An 18,701-nucleotide genomic window follows, 5' to 3' on the forward strand; every position below is an offset into this window, starting at 1 on the left:
GATAGCATTCCTAGTTGTTAAGTAGAAAATGAATGTGCGACTGACTTTATAATTGCTTATAGCTCCATTTTGGCTTTGGCCTTTAAGAAATTTGGAAATTAAATAGGGAGGCCGAGGTGGGAGGATCATGAGGTCAGGAGATTGAGATCATCCTGGCCAACATGGTGAAACCCTGTCTCTACTGAAAAATACAAAAATTAGCTGGACATGGTGGAGCATGCCTGGTAGTCCCAGCTACTTGGGAGGATGAGGCAGGAGAATTGCTTGAACCCAGGAGGCGGAGGTTGCAGTGAGCAGAGATCACGCCACTGCACTCCAGCCTGGAGACAGAGTGAGATTACATTTCAAAAAAAAAAAAAAAAAGAAAAAAATTTTAGAAATTGCCTCTCTGTTCCTTAACTTTGTTTCCCATATTCTATGAATATTAATAAAACCTACTGTGCCTTAATGAGTAGAATGATTTGTAGTATTTAAAATCATTTGTATTAAAATACTATAATTATAATACTATTGTATACTCTTGCCTATGTCAATATTTAAAATTCTCATCTGTAAAATCCAAAGATTTGATTTTGGGTAGAACTCCATTATTAGTCTGCATTGACAGCCTTTAGTACACACACACACACACACACACACACACACACACACACAGAATAATTCCCTTTTCAAGACAAGTCCTGATGTTCATATCTCTGAAGATGTTATAAAAATATAAATGGGATATTAACTGCATAATAAAATATTTATGATATTTGAATAGTTTATGTGACCTTTATTCTGGAATTGTGTTTGAATTTAGGCTGACAATTATAGTATTTTATGAGCAAGCAGTAATATGATGAAAATAAGAACCTTCTCATTGTTAGAAATGCTACAATTTTATATTAAAATTTTTCTTGAACCATTAAAATATAGTAGTATGTTTATAATTTAAAAATCCCATTTATATGACAACTAAAACTATAAAACAATTAGGAATTTAGTTACAGAAATGCACAGGACCTATAGGAAGAAAATTTTAACATGCTACAGAAAATAAGAAAACTTAATTGGAAAGTGCCTCTTCCCCTCACTCTTACTTTCTCTCACTCTTTGTCTCTCTTTTAAAGAAACGATAATAATACAATATTGTAACAAAGCAGGTGATAATCTGGCAAGTGGTCAAGGAATACCAATGGCTCAAAGGCCTAACTGGTGGAGAGCAACAGTGGACTAGCTGGGAATTTAGCTGGAAGTTCTGAGTGGTGAGACAGTTGTAGGGGACTTGCTAATTTCAATAGCACCCTATGTTGACTGAAGGCTGTGTGCTGGTGCCACCCACATTTGCTTGATAACAAACACTGCATGCATGTGTGGACAACATGTGAGAGAGAGTGGTGCAAAGTAGAAGCTAGAGGAGACTTTAAAACAGTCGTTATGTTTGCATTTGCTTCCCAGCTAACACATAGATCTATAAGCATATTGGGAAACTTATTATCTCAAGGTGTTTGAGCACAACCTCCACCAAATTTTGAATTGATTAAAAGTTATGACGACCTTTGTAAAAGTAGACTTAAAACTTAAAAATGGAGGGAGCAGGGGAAGATGGCGCTGTAGAAGCAACTCAAGATTGCAGCTCTCAGTGACGGCACAGAGGGTGAGTGCATGCCGCATTTCCAGATGGACCTTTTTTGCCCACAGAATGGGGAAATTCCCAGGTGTAGGAGAGACACAGGACACCAGCACAGCTGTTTCGGCTGGCACGGTCATTTCGGTCGGAGCCACAACACAGTGGCACTCCGCACAACACGCACTGGTCTGGGTGCCCTGTTAAACCGGCAATTTGAGATTTGGGAGGGCAGATTAGCATATTCATCTGATTAAATGGGACTTGGACAGTGAGCCAGGCCAGGAGATTCCTGGGAAGCAACGTGTGAGCTGGCGCAGTGGGTCGCTGCATGGGAAATCACAGAGATCCTGGTGCCCTGTCAGCAGGTGACTGAAACACCTGGGAGAGAGTCAACCGTGCAACTTAAAGAAAAACAACAAAAGGCTCTGAAGCAGGGAGCCAGGTGATCAGGCTCGGTGGGTCCCACCCCCACAGGGACAAACACTCGGGGTTGAGAGTTTCACAGCGGCACAGCTGAACCCAGGATGGTGCAGCTCAGTGGGGGAGGGGCCTCTGCCATTACTGAGACATTCCATCCCTACTGAGGTACTCTCCCATTGCTGACGCAGCCTGCCATTGCTGAGGCAACTCACCATAACAGAGAGAGTCTGTCAATACAGAGGCAGGCCACCATCACCATAGCAGTTCTAACCACACCCATATAAGCAGGACTACAGGGAATTACACTCAGCAGCAGGGCAGAGCCCATGGCAACAGGGAGGACCCCATAGCAGCAGGGCAGAGCCTCGGCAGGCAAATAGTGGCTAAACTGCCTCCTAGCTGGGCAAGACAGTGCAACAGATACTGATAAATAAAGCCCTAACTCCCCGAGACAGAGCATCTGAGGGAAAAAAGGGTTTTATGAGTTCTGCTGCAGCAAACTTAAATGTACCTGCCTAACAGCCCTGAATGAACAATGGAGCTCACAGCTCAGCACTTGAGCTCCTTTAAAGTATAGACTATCTCCTGAAGCAGCTCCCTGACCCCCATATACTTAAGAGTCATCTCAAAAAGGACTGATCAGACTGACACTTGGCGGGCATTATTCTGGGACAAAGATAGCAGAAGAAGAAACTGGTAGCATCCCTCAAAGTTCCGCAGCTGCTACAGGTGTACCCCAGGTAAGCAGGACCTGGAGTGGACCTCAACAGTCGTACAGCAGAGGGGCTAGACTGTTAGAAGGAAAACTAAGAAACAGAAATACTTCATCATCAACAATCTGGGCATCCACTCAGAGACCCAATCGAAAAATCAGCAACTACTCAGACAACAGGTGGATAAATCCACAAAGATGGGAAGAAAACAGCACAAAAAGGAGGAAAACACCCAAAACCAGAACACCTATCCTCCTACAAAGGACCAAAACTTCTCACCAGCAAGGGGACAAAGCTGGATGGAGAATGAGTGTGATGAAATGACGGAATCAGATTTCAGACGGTGGTTAATGAGAAAATTCCGTAAGCTAAAAGAACATGTTGTAAATCAATGCAAAGAAACTAAGAACTTTGAAAAAAGATTTGAAGGAATGATAACAAGAATGGACAACTTAGAGAGGAATATGAATGAATTGAAGGAGCTGAAGAACACAACACGAGAACTTCGTGAAGCATGCACAAGTTTTAAAAGCCGAATTGACCAAGCAGAAGAAAGGATATCAGAAGTCGAAGATCAACTCAATGAAATAAAATGAGAGGCCAAGATTAGAGAAAAAAGCACACAAAGGAAGGAACAAAGTCTCCAAGAAATGTGGGACTATGTGAAGAAACCTAATCTATGTGTGATAGGTGTACCAGAATGTGACAAAGAAAATAAATCCAAGCTAGAAAATAGTCTTCAGGATATTATCCAGGAAAATGTCCCCAACCTAGCAAGGCAGGCCAATATCCAAGTCCAGGAAATACAGAGAACACCACAAAGATATTCCACAAGAAGAGTAATCCCAAGGCACATAATCGTCAGATTCACCAGGGTTGAAATGAAGGAGAAAATGCTAACAGCAGCCAGAGAGAAAGGTCGGGTCACCCACCAAGGGAAGGCCATCAGACTCACAGCAGATCTCTTGGCAGAAACTCTACAAGAGAGTGGGGGGCAATATTCAACATCCTTAAAGAAAAAAACTTTCAACCCAGAATTTCATATCCAGCCAAACTGAGCTTCATAAGTGAAGGAAAAATAAAATCCTTTGCAAACAAGCAAGTACTCAGAGATTTTGTCACCACCAGGCCTGCTTTACAAGAGCTCCTGAAAGAGGCACTACACATAGAAAGGAACAACAAGTACTAGCCATTCCAAAAACATACTAAATGCTAAAGAGCATCAACAAAATGAAGAATCTGCATCAACCAACGGGCAAAACAGCCAGCTAGCATCAAAATGGCAGTATCAAATTCACACAAAACAATATTAACCCTAAATGTAAATGGGCTAAATGCACCAATCAAAAGACACAGACTGGCAAATTGGATAAAAATCCAAAACCCATCAGTGTGCTGTATCCAGGAAACCCGTCTCACACACAAGGATACAAAGGCTCAAAATAAAGGGATGGAGGAAGATTTACCAAACAAATGGAGAGCAAAAAAAAGCAGGAGTTGCAATTCTCATCTCTGATAAAATAGACTTTAAAACCACAAAGATCAAAAGAGACAAAGAAGGACATTACATAATGGTAAAAGGATCAATACAACAAGAAGAGCTAACGATCCTAAATATATATGGACCCAATACAACAGCACCCAGATATATAAGGCAAGTTCTCAATGACTTACAAAGAGACTTAGACTCCCACACAATAATAGTGGGAGACTTTAACACTCCACTGTCAATATTAGACAGATCAACCAGAGAGAAGATTAACAAGGATATCCAGGGCTTGAACTCAGACCTGGAAGAAGCAAACCTGATAGACATTTACAGAACTCTCCACCCCAAATCCACAGAATATACATTCTTCTCAGCACCAGATCACACCTACTCTAAAATTGACCACATAATTGGAAGTAAAGCACTCCTCAGCAAATGCAAAACAACTGAAATCATAACAAACAGTCTCTCAGACCATAGTGCAATCAAGTTAGAACTCAGAATTCAGAAACCAACTCAGAACCACACAGCTTAATGGAAACTGAACAACTGGCTCTTGAATGTTGATTAGATAAACAATGAAATGAAGGCAGAAATAAAGAAGTTCTTCGAAACCAATGAGAGCAAAGACACAACATACCAGAATCTCTGGGACACATTTAAAGCAGTATCTAGAGGAAAATATATAGCAATAAGTGCCCATATGAGAAGTGTGGAGAGACCCAAAATTGACACCCTAACATCAAAATTGAAAGAGCTGGAGGAGCAAAATCAAAAAAACTCAAAACCCAGCAGAAGACAAGAAATAACTAAGATCAGGGCAGAACTGAAAGGGATAGAGACACAAAAAACCCTTCAAAAAATCAATAAATCCAAGAGCTGGTTTTTTGAAAAGATTAACAAAATAGACCACTAGCCAGACTGATAAAATAGAAAAGAGAGAACAACCAAATAGATGCAATAAAAAACAATAAAGGGGAAATCACCACAGATTCCACAGAAATTCAAACCATCATTAGAGAATATTACAAACAACTCTATGCACATAAACTGGTAAACCTGGAAGAAATGGATGAATTCCTGGACACTGGTGTCATCCCAAGCCTAAACCAGGAGGAAGCCAAAACTATGAATAGACCAATAACTAGGTCTGAAGTCGAGGCAGCAATTAAGAGCCTACCACACAAAAAAAAAGCCCAGGTCCAGATGGATTCACAGCCGAATTCTACCGGACACACAAAGAGAGCTGGTGTCATTCCTTCTGAAACTATTCCAAATAATCCAAAAAGAGGGAATCCTTCCTAATTCATTTTATGAGACCAACATCATCCTGATATTAAAACCCGGCAGAGACTCAACAAGAAAAGAAAACTTCAGGCCAATATCCATGGTGAACATAGATGCAAAAATCTTTAATAAAATGTTGGCAAGCCAGCTGCAACAGCACATCAAAAAGCTTAATCCATCATAATCAAGTAGGATTTATCCCGGGGATGCAAGGCTGGCTCAACATACCCAAGTCTATAAACGTAATGCACCACATAAACAGAACCAAAAACAAAAACCACGATTATGTCAATTGACGCAGAGAAGGCCTTTGACAAAATTCAACAGCCCTTTATGCTAAAACCCTCAATAAACTCGGTATTGATGGAACGTATATCAAAATAATAAAAGCTATTTACAACAAACCAACAGCCAATATCATACTGAATGGGCAAAAACTGGAAGCATTCCCTTTGAAATCTGGCACTTGACAAGGATGTCCTCTCTCACCACTCCTATTCAATATAGTACTGGAAGTTCTAGCCAGAGCAGACACTTTACAAAAGAAAACATACATAAGGCCAACAAACATATGAAAAAATGCTCATCATCACTGGTCATCAGAGAAATGCAAATCAAAACCACATTTAGATACCATCTCACTCCAGTTAGAATGGCGCTCATTAAAAAATCTGGAGACAACAGATGCTGGAGAGGATGTGGAGAAATAGGAACACTTTTACACTGTTGGTGGGAGTGTAAATTGGTTCAACCATTGTGGAAGACAGTGTGGCGATTCCTCAAGGCCTTAGAAATAGAAATTCCATTTGACCCAGCAATCCAATTACTGGGTATATATCCAAAGGACTATAAATCGTTCTACTATAAGGACACATGCACATGAATCTTCATTGCAGCACTGTTTACAATAGCAAAGACCTGGAACCAACCCAAATGCCCATTGATGATAGACTGGATTGGGAAAATGTGGCACATATACACCATGGAATATTATGCAGCAATTAAAAATGATGAGTTCGTGTCCTTTGTGGGGACATGGATGAATCTGGAGAACATCATTCTCAGCAAACTGACACAAGAACAGAAAATGAAACACTGCATATTCTCACTCATAGGCGGGCCATGAGCAATGAGAACACATGGACACAGGGAAGGGAGTACTACACACCGGGGTCTATTGGGGGGAATAGGGGAGGGACAGTGGGAGTGGGGAGCTGGGGAGGGATAGCCTGGAGAGAAATGCCAAATGTGGGTGAAGGGGTGGAAGACAGCAAATCACACTGCCATGTGTGTACCTATGCAACTATCTTGCATGTTATGCACATGTACCCCAAAACCTATAACACAATTTTAAAAAGTACAAACACACACACACACATACGCACACACACACACATCAGAGACCACTGATATTTAGAACTAAATTCCAGTCTGTGAAAGACAGACTTTACAGATTAAGTCTAGGCAAGTTATTAAATCACCAAACAATAGCAACAATGAAAACCCACAGAGGGGAGACTGTCAGAATTCAGAGTATTACAATAAAGTATCTAAAATATTCAGTATTCAACAAAAAATGATGAGACATCTAAAGGAACCATTCACTGGGACCCATACACAATAAAAAATTATCAATGGAGACTGACTCCAAGTGTTTCCACATGTTGGATTTAGATGACAAAATTCCATTGCAACTATTATAAAGATATTCAAAGAACTAAAGGAGACCATGTTTAATGATAATATAGAGAAAAAGTTATAAATGAATTCTCAAGGTGAAAGTTGCACTATAATAACTGACATGAAAAAGTCATTAGAGGAGATCAATAGTGGATTTGAAATATCAGAATAATCAGTAAACTGGAAGACAGATTAATAGAAATTATCCAATTATCAAGAAACAGAAAGTCTATTGAAGACAAATGAACAGAAACTCAACAACTTGTGAAACATTTTTAATGTACCAATAAAAACACAATGGAGGACCCAGAAAACAAGAGATCTTTAGAGAAATAGGCAGAAATAACTAGAAAAAGAAGTAATGCACCCTAAAGTTTTAAATTCGTTGAAAAACATGGATCTTCAGGTCCAAGAAGCACACAATAAGTTAAACACAGAGTTATCCACACCTAGACACATTACTACCAAACGGATGAATCCAAGACCAAAAAGAAAATCTTGCAAGCAGCAGGGAAAACATGGACTCGTCATCTACAGGGGAACAATAATACTATAATGGCCAGAAAAATGGGATTGTATCTGTAATGCTGGAAGTGGGGTCTGAACCTTCAAACAAGAATTCTGTACCCAGAACAATTATTTTTTTCAAAAATAAAGGCAAAATAAAGACATTCTCAGATGAGCAAAGACTCAGAAATATATTGATAATGGAAAATAGAGTTCTTTCCTCATTAATATCAAAGCAAGGCAAGCATTTCTATTCTCACACTTTCTATTCAACATTGTACTGATGGTCCTAGCCATGGTAATAAATAAATAAGTGTGTATTGATTTAAAAGTAGGACTAACAACATGATTATCCTCACAAAAGTTTAAAATTCTCAGCAATCTACAAGTAAGCTATTTGAATTTCCACGTGCGTATAACAAGGTCAAAGAATACAAAGTCAATATACAAAGATCAACTGCATTTCTACATACTAGCATAGGGAATTAGAAATTGCAGTGAGACCGGGCGCAATGACTCACACCTGTAATCCCAGCACTTTGGGAGGTCAAGGCGGGTGAATCAAGAGGTCAGGAGATCCAGACCATCCTGCCAATATGGTGAAACCCCATCTGTACTAAAAATACAAAAATTAGCTGGATGTGATGGCACGTGTCTGTAATCCCAGCTACACAAGAGGCTGAGGCTGGAGAATCACTTGAACCAGGGAGTACAAGGTTGCAATGAGCTGAGATTGCACGAATGTACTCCAGCCTGGTGATAGAGCAAGACTTTGTCTCAAAGAAAAAAAAAAAAGGAAAGAAAGAAAAGAAATTGCAATGAAAAAATTATTTTAAACTAGCACCATCAACTATGCTACTTAAATATAAACACAAAAACACATGTATGTATGGCATATATATATATATATATAAACATACACACACATATAGCACATAACATATGCATGTATTCATATATAAACCTTTATATGGAAACCACAAAATATTGGTAAATAAATTAAAGACTTAAACAAATGAAGCAATACACAATGTTCAATTGGAAGACTTAATGTTGTCAACAATCCAAAGGAATAACTACTGTTATACACAATATAAAAATTTAATCCCAGCAGCAGAATGCTAAGTAAAAGAAATATCAAAGAATACAAGTTATGACTCCATTCATATAAAATTATGGAAAAGGCAAAATTATAGTGACAGAGGTCAGATCAACAGTTACCCAATTCTAGGATGAACAATAAGAGACTGCAAAGTACTACAAAGAAACTTTCCGGGTGTGAAAATATCTATACTGAGATTGTGATGGTGGTTATGTGGCAGTACACTTCTGTCAAAACTTATCCAAAATGCACACTTTACATGGCTGAATTTTACTGTATGTAAACAAAGGTACCAGAATTAATGCCCTAAATATATTTACAAAAGTATCCTGATTTATTTGAATATAGATGTTCAGTACTACTTATAGTAACAAAAATCTAAATAAAATCTGTCAATCAATAGGAAATTGTTTAAATTTAATATGGTACATTCTTGCAATGGAATACCATGCAAATATTATAAAGAGTAAGGAACATAGGTTTGTATGTGTTCATATAGGAAAGACATCTCATGTATTAAAAGAAAAAAATTGCACAGAGGAATATTACGAAAATTGTACAAGTCCTTAGATATAATTATATTTGCCCAGATGTCTACAAAAAACTAATCTATTTTTGCCCTCACGCTTGTTTCTCTTCTAGAGTTCACCATTCCAGTTAACTGTACCACTCCTTGCCTGATTACTTATTGTCTTTGTTTTGTTTAAGGTAAGAGCTCATTGATTGGTTAAAAACATTAACTTTTCCCTTGGGTCAAGGAATTATGTGGTAGTGTAAATATAACAGATTTGTATTTTAGAGACAAGTCCTAGTCTGGGCCCCATAATAAAATTTTTTATTACCTTAACATATCAATTAATCTCTGTTGATTTTAGAATCTTTTTATATACATTATAGATAATGAATTTAATAATGTTTTTACATTCTTTCTCTGCTTATCCAGGAGGTGTCAGCAGAAAGGAAACTAATATTCTACATTTCCATACATTTTGTGCTCTAGAGCTGAAGAAATTATTTTTTATTACATTTTAAATTCCTAGGATGACATTAAATAGTAAGTTTCTGTGTCATTGAAAACGTATTCTTTGTTTTACATTTTACATGTCTCTTGAACTACCTTATTCTTCTAAGTTAATCAGACACTTATGTTACACTTTTTTAGGAAGGCAGATTTCTGGCTAAGAAGCTGATTTTGTATTCTATTGCTTGTTACTCTTTATTCTTAAATAACCCGGCACAGTGGCTCACACCTGTAATCCCAACACTGGGAGGCTGGGGCAGGATGATTGCTTCAGCCCAGGAGTTTGAAACTGACCTGGCTAACGTGGCAAAACCCCACCTCTACAAAAAATAGCTGGTCATGGTTGCGCCCATCTGTCGTCCCAGCTACTCAGGAGGCTAATGTGGGAGAGGGAGAATTGCTTGAACTTTGGTGGCCGAGGTTGCAGTGAGCCCAGATTACACTACTATGCTGCAGCCTGGGAGACAGAGGAAGACTCCATCTCAACAAACACAAACAAAGAAACACACACATTTATCTGTGTATATGTGTGTGTGTATGTATACCAACCCATAACCACACATCTACACAGATTTATATACAGTACACACACATACATATATGTCTGTATTTATTTAATACATGATGTTACTACTAAGAGAAATAATATCATAGCATAAATGAAATTTAGAGAATTTAGAACCAATAAGTCTGAGAATAATTCATGATTTTCCATTATCATAGAGAGGTAATTCATTGTTTTCTCAGCTGTAAATTGAATAAAGTCATACTTGTCCTGTCTACTATACAGGGATATTTTAAGCATTAAAACTGAAATAAAGCTGTTGGAAAACTGTAAAAATGTGCAACCTATTGTAGGAGTCATATAATTTTTGCTGCTCCCATGAAGCCCTTGGAGCATATGTTGCATAAAAATAATTAAGCACAAAATATCCACAGGCTTTAGTCTGACTTTTTATTCACAATATATTTTTCTCTTTATGAATTTATTCAGACAAAAGCATAACATAATTACTTTAAATAATTTGAACTCCAGGATAACACATGCTGTACCAAATTCTGGAAATATTAAGGGGCAATGAGTATAGGTATGGTTGTGTTTAAGTTGGGAAGGATAAATGTTTGTGGGAAGAGTCTAGGAAATAGCCAGGAGAAGCTGAGGGCAAAGTTGGAATTTATAAAGAGGAAAATGTCGTATCAGTGCCTTTGCAGAAAACTGCTGGACAGTGTTAAACTGGGAAGACAGAAGTAACAGCAAAGCAATTAGACATCAAGGTACTGAAAGGGGATCTCAGTTTGAAGAAATTAATGCATTGAGGTAAATTTTTAAAGTCAACTGAATGATTTCAGGAAAATTTAAATGCAAACATGAGTTCACACATAAAAATTACAGGAAAAATAGGTAGTGCTAACATGATTAAGAAACATCACCCAAAGAAATAAAGCTAATACAGCAGACAGAAAGTACTTCAGAACTATGATCGATAAAATTCTTTGAAATATAATTGAGGTCATTTCATTCATGATACAAGAATTTTGGTGAGTACACAGAAATGCTCACTGAAAATCTTGCAAATTAAAAACATAAAAGGAAATCTCTAAAAGCTGGAATAGTGATCTGAGGCAGAAAGATAAAAAAGAGAGAAAATAGTTCAAGAAACAACCAGATTGACAGGACTCAACCGGTAAGTGAATTTAATATAGGCTTTGCAAAGAATAGAAATCAGATTGTACCTTTAAATAGTTACACACACACACACACACACACACACACACACACACACACACACACACAGATGATGTCTATGTTGGAAGCTCCTTTATATCAGTTGGAAGAAAATAATTTCATTAATCATGTAGTGTAAAGCTCAGAGTAAAATTAGCACTTACATCACCAGCTCTTCTTTAAAATGAAACGACTGGTAGAAAGTGACCAAATCCAGATGCTAAGTTTTTATTCCTTTAAAAACTAACTGGAACTTTTAGATTTCACATGTTCACACCATTTTAAAACTTAGGGTTAGGTAACAAATAAATTAAGACCTACTATTCAATAAAATATAATATACCATGTTGTGAAAATCAGTGCTTTTACTTTATAATATTGTGCTTTTCATGTTGACATTTCTGGTTAAAAAATTATGAGTGACAATAGCTAACTAATCTGAAGCCCATCTAGAATATAAATGAACTTAATTAGCAATTATTCTTGAAGAGGAGGAGTGAGGTGTTGATGTTCTTGATACAATGCCTTTTTTAATCTATGCATTCTTCCATTAACTTATTTGTTGAATCATTCAACATTAAATTTTAATAATGTGCATTAGAACACCAAACCATCTGTCAATACATTTACTGATTCATTTCACATACTTGGATTTGAATTCTGAGGCTGCGTAAGGAAAAAATATGAGCCCATAAACATAATATCCCTTTGTCACACCACATCAAAGCATTGGCGGAGTTGGAAACCAACAATGATATACCTGTACACTGTGCCATACACCACTTCTGGGAGGCAAAGCCCAGTGTTCAGAAATATCAGTTCTGTCTCTGAGCAAACTGAGAGAAGAGTTTTTTCTCATTCCAACTGGCAAAAAGTTACTCTAGAAGAACAAGGTAGCTAGTACACAACTATAACTTCCTAACTATTGCCTTCTATTTCAGCAACCCACATTCTAGAATCCCAAGTGCCTCAACTCAGACAAACGTAACTATCGTAATGCCCCAAAAATGTAGATTCTAATGCCCTGGGAATAAAGTAAAATATAAATTAATATTAATATATTGCTGCCATTGATTCATTATCTCTGATGTATTGCAATGGCATTTTAGTTGTTATATTTCTTCAATATAAAATAGTTCCTCAGTCTTTATTGACTTTGACATTTTTTATTTTTTTGAGATGAAGTGTTACTCTTGTTGCCCAGGCTGGAGTGCAATGGCATGGTCTCGGCTCACTGCAACCTCCGCCTCCTGAGTACAAGCGATTCTCTTGCCTCAGTCTCCCAAATAGCTGGGATTGTGGGTGCCTGTCACCATGCCTGGCTAAATTTTTGTATTTTTAGTAGAAATGGGATTTCACCATGTTGGCCAGGCTGGTCTCAAACTCCAGACTTCAGGTGATCCTCACACCTTGACCTCCCAAAGTACTGGGATTATAGGCATGAACCACCACGCCCAGAGGACTTTCACAAACTTTATTCCTTCAAAATTTACAGCCCAGTCATTCAGTGTAATATCCCACAATCCAGGGGTATATGATGTTTGTTCACAGTTAAATTCAGATTATTCATTTGGGCAGGAATATCACAAAAATGATAGTGTGTTCTCATTGCATTTTTTCATGTAGTGTACAATTTTGGATTGTCTCGTTAATGGTTATATTTGGTATTTTGATTTAAATGGTGTCTGCAAAATTTCTTCACTTTTTTTTCTTTCTTTTTTTTTTTTTTTTTTTTTTTTTTTTGAGACGGAGTTTCACTCTTGTTACCCAGGCTGGAGTGCAATGGTGCGACCTCGACTCACCGCAACCTCCACCCCCTGGGTTCAGGCAATTCTCCTGCCCCAGCCTCCTGAGTAGCTGGGATTACAGGCACGCGCCACCATGCCCAGCTAATTTTTTGTATTTTTAGTAGAGATGGGGTTTCACCATGTTGACCAAGATGGTCTTGATCTCTTGACCTCGGGATCCACCCGCCTCGGCCTCCCAAAGTGCTGGGACTACAGGCCTGAGCCACCGCACCTGGCCTGTTTTTTTTCTTTTTTCTGGTAATTTATCAGTATGTCTGCAGAGGTACTTTAAGACTCTGTAAATATTTCATTTCTTGACAAGTATTACCTTTTTTGTTAGAATTATTAATATTTCTTTGTCTTATCACTATTCCACTTACCAAAAGGCAATTTTCTCACTCAACCGTTTCTTCTGCTTTGGTTAGTCGGTCTTCTTCTGTAAAGAAAACTTTCTTTTCTCTCTAATTACTCACTCGTATCATTTATATCAGTAGAGACTTGGAGATTTCTACTTTATACAGTGGATATAAATTATGTTAATCATTATTTATTTGAATCCTCGTTTTTCTCCAGATTTGTCTAATAGAAACTCACAATATATTTGTTGTCTTCTTTGTTCTTTTTACAGAATCCCACCATTCTGGGGGCCTTTCCTTATTTCCTGGAATGGTAAAATGTTCCAGGCTATTCTTGGATTTTCTGGATCCTATCATCGGTCATTTTTCTAAGGAATCCATGTTCATTTTGTGGGAAATAGTATTTAGACACCAAGACCTCGGTGCTGCATATGCTAATACCTACCGGAATGTGGCTACTCTCAGGCTCTCTCAGAGGAAAGAGCTAGGGAAAGTATGGGTTTATACACATGTGTGCATATGCACACATACACCTCAAGTGATTTTCATTTCTATTTCTATTGAAAACCATAATTTCACACTGACACCTCTATTCCACTGCAACATCAGACCCCTCATGCTTGTTTTATTTATTTTCCCATTTGTGCCTCTCTCAAACAGTGAGAAACCTGTTCCTGTTATCCTGAAGTCTGGGCTTATTTAATCAGTCCTTATTGCATGTAAAGAGTTTCCTCTTTAGCAACTATGGTTCTTCTCTCATATACATCCTTTAGAACTTGCTAGGGTTCCAACATGCTAATCTGGGTTATTGCCACCAATGCCAGACCAAGGATTGCTCTTCTTTCCCTGCTTGGGCTCTAACCCCCAACTCTGGGCTGCCACCTCTGATGCCCCAAGCACGGCTCTACTCACCTCACTCAGACCCTAATAGCTCTCCTCCTAGAATTAGCCTTAGAAGGCCAGCTAATCCAGTCTATTATCAATGGGCATTTGGGTTGATTCCAGGTCTTTGCTATTGTAAACAGTGCTGCAATGAACATTCATGTACATGTATCCTAATAGACTGGATTGGAAAAATGTGGCACATATACACCATGGAATATTATGCAGCAATCAGAAATGATGAGTTCGTGTCATTTGTAGGGACATGGATGAATCTGGAAAACATCATCCTCAGCAAACTGACACAAGAACAGAAAATGAAACACCGCATATTCTCACTCATAGGTGGGTGATGAAAAATGAGAACACATGGACACAGAAAGGGGAGTACTAAACACTGGGGTCTATTGGGGGGAAAAGGGGAGGGCCAGTGGGAGGGGGAGGTGGGGAGGGATAGCCTGGGGAGAAATGCCAAATGTGGGTGAAGGGGAGAAGAAAAGCAAAGCACACTGCCATGTGTGTACCTACGCAACTGTCTTGCATGCTCTGCTCATGTACCCCAAAACCTATAATCCAATAAAAAATTAAAAAAAAAAAAAAAAAAAAGTATAAGAGAACTTCAAAAAAAAAAAAAAAAAGAAGGCCAGCTAAGGAAGAGGGCACATAATTCCTTTAAGAAACTTCTATGTATCTTAATGGATAAAGAAAATGTGGTATATACATGCAATGGAATATTATTCATCCATAAAAGGAAGGAAACTGCAATATGCAACAACATGAATAAATCTGGAATACATTATGTCAGGTGAAATAAGCTGATCCTGGGAAGATTAATACTGCATGATTCTACTCCTATGAGGGATCTAAAATAGTTAAACTCATAGAATCATAGAGAACAATGGTGGTTGCCAGGGGTCAGGGGAGAAAATGGGGAGTTGCTGATCAATGGGGATAAAATTTCAGTTAAGCAAGATGAGTAAGTTCTAGAGAGCTGTAAAATACTGTATTTACAATTAACAATGCTCTATTGTAGACTTAGACAGTTAAGTCTCATGTTTTCTTACTGAAATAAAATAAAACCCTTTATGTCTATTTACCATTACTTCTCCTAACCTTTATTCCTTGTCCCAGGAAAGAGAATGATTCATTTATTTTTTTTTTTTTTTTTTTTTTTTTGAGACAGAGTCTCACTCTGTCCCCGAGGCTAGAGTGCAGTGGTGTAATCTCAGCCTCCCTGGTCCAAATTTTTTAACCTCACTGAAGGGAACGCTCCTGTTATACCACCTGTATTCTCCCATGCCTGAAATGCCCTCAGAGAGAATGCTTTCAAGACAAAAAGCTAAAGCTTTGTTTGTATCATTTTCATGCTCTGCTTTGTCAGTGCTTCTCTGACTCGTTGGGGGTTAGAATGACCTAGTTATCTGCAATAGAAAGGTAAGGGAAAAAATAAAATATTGAAGGCAGGGTGGAGGGAAATCAGGAAATTACCTCAAACATTTCAAGATATTATTTGCCATATACTTTTTAGATTTCTTTATACCAACCTTAGGAGATAGAAATTGTAATATTAATTTTATAACTGAGGAAAGTGACAAATTGTGCCCTAGGTTTAACAGTGTATAGGTGGCAGAATTTTGATTGACAGTCAGGTAGCCTGATAACAAAGGTCTTGCTCTTTACATTATTCTGTGCCTCTTAGTCTGGGATTTCTTTCAGCCTGCATATTTCCAGCTCCAAATTAATTCCCCAGAGTTTGCTTCTTTAATGAACTCAATACTGATTAATTTCCTCCCTACGCAAAGAGGCTGGAGTCATATATAATGATGTATTCCTGTAAGGCATCTTCTAGAAGGGTTTCCACAAAACAGAACCCTGTGTGAATGTTCACTAGGATTACTAATGGCAAGAATTCAGACAATGTGAAATGTGGCATTATTCATGGAAATGGGTGGTTATCAACTCAGGACCAGAGAACATTTCTGGAACATTTATTGCTTCCATGCTTTTGTATGGAACACACTTGTCAGTTGGATATTTAGATTATGGCAATTATTGACAACTTGCACTATTTAAGAATAGAAATATGAAAGGAATTTTACTTTCTCTACCCTTGTAGCATGAGTTCAAGGTGTTTATTGAGTCTCATGAATGCCTCCTAGTATATATTTTTAAAGCTATTTAGATATTTTCTTAAGTAATACACTATCTGCATGTTCTCTCTTTATATTTTAGCAAAAGCATCCTATCAGTGTGATCACAGTTAAGTACACAACTTTTTATTCATCTCTCCTCCTAGGACTCAAGTTCAGAAATAATTTGCTTTGTTTAGATTCAGTAGTGGCTACAGATTTTCACAGCCTTATTTCTGGGGAAGGACAAATATCTCCTGAATTTAAAATTACATATTGGCAGACAAATGATGACTCAAATTGATTAACTATTTTTTTAATCTGTCTAAAACTGGTGTTTTCTAAGCTTCTAATTATCCAGGGCCATATAAAGAAGATTATGTTTGAAGCACACAGATACCGTGTTTAAGTAGCAGCAGATTCAAGGACGTATACGGAGTCAGCCCACAAACTGTGAGTGTGATTAGCTCATACAAGCTAAGCATTCATACAAGCTCAAAAAAGGGAAAGGAATATTTCAAATAAGGGAAGGATTCACAAATATCTAAAAGTGCTGTTTGGTCTTAAAGCTTTGCCCATCTGTGTATGCCACACCTCAGCCTGAAATGTCATTCTCCACTTGAAAGAAGAATGAACTCCTAAATATCCTTCGAAACTCAACCATAAAGTTACCAACTCTGAATTCCTTACCTGACCTCCACAGTCAAGCCATATACTTTGCTCTTTTTATGCTACTTTGGCAGCTGTTACAACATTCTACTTAATAACGTGTCACTTGTCTATCTCACTACACTATGGTAGAAATTTAAATTGTCTATTCCAATAATTTTTTAAAGAATTTTTCATTCATTCAACACATATCAATTGAGTATGTATTATAATGCAGAAACAGAGCAGGCTTGCCCCACAACAAAGCTTGAGTAGTAAAAAGAGTCTGTGAACGCTCGCATAGGCCCAGTTAAGGATATGGGGGACTTTTCCTTTAACCACAGTGCAACGGAAGGCCCTCTGTCAGAGCAGAACTGTAAGGCCAATGTTAGTTTTCTCATACAACGGTGGTTTGCAGCATGAGGTTCAATGTGCCTTCTGAGCTTCATGGATTACAGGGTATAAATATCCAATCATCATTAACATCCTCGGGGTGGTAGCAGTAAAAAAGAAGAAATACTTGTGGAAAAGAAACATTTGAGTGGTGGCTAACGCCCTTTTCGGCCTTTGCCCACCTGCACCCAGGTGAATTAAAAAAATAAAAAAAGGGAGAGTTCAAAGTGGTGAGTCTAGGTGATGAATCAGATTAGTGCAAAACATGGAGTGCTAATTTAAGCCGGTTTCAATAGAGGATTGAGATCTCTAATGAGATAGGAAACTATTGTAGATGAAGACCCTGGGCTTGATTTTAAATGTGTGGATCCCTCAACATCAGTTGTTGAAAGTGGTGTCTCCCAGGTTTCTCCACTGTCAACTATTTTTCCCCTCTCCATAATCTATTCATTAGAAATGAGTCACTGAGTCCCGCTTACAAACAAGTTAAGAAAATTATTCTTCATCTCCCAGAAGGAGCAGTGTCAAATCAGTGTGAACATATGTTAAAGCCACCACAGTAATGAATAAATATTATAGGGCAGGGATTTTGAAGCTATGCAAATATCCCATATCTCCTTAACATTCCATCTTTATTTAAATTTTTTGATACTATTTAGTGACAGTATCTTGAAAAATGAGGGAGACCGATCTGGTCTAGGACTGCAAGCCCATGAAGATCTGCTGTCGGCAGCCAGACTTAGATGTGTCTTCTCTGAATGTCACAACCCTCCTATCCTTTTGCCTACTTAATTCAAGATCTTCCATTCTGTAATTGCCAGCATTCCTTTTTCTTTCTTTTCTTTTTTTTTTTTTTGTTTTTGAGTTGGAGTCTTGCTCTGTCACCAGGCTGTAGTGCAGTGGTGCAATCTCAGCTCACTGCAACCTGTGCCTCCCAGGTTCAAGTGAT

Source organism: Callithrix jacchus, chromosome 12 (assembly GCF_049354715.1).
Source record: "Callithrix jacchus isolate 240 chromosome 12, calJac240_pri, whole genome shotgun sequence".
Taxonomy (NCBI): Eukaryota; Metazoa; Chordata; class Mammalia; order Primates; family Cebidae; genus Callithrix; species Callithrix jacchus.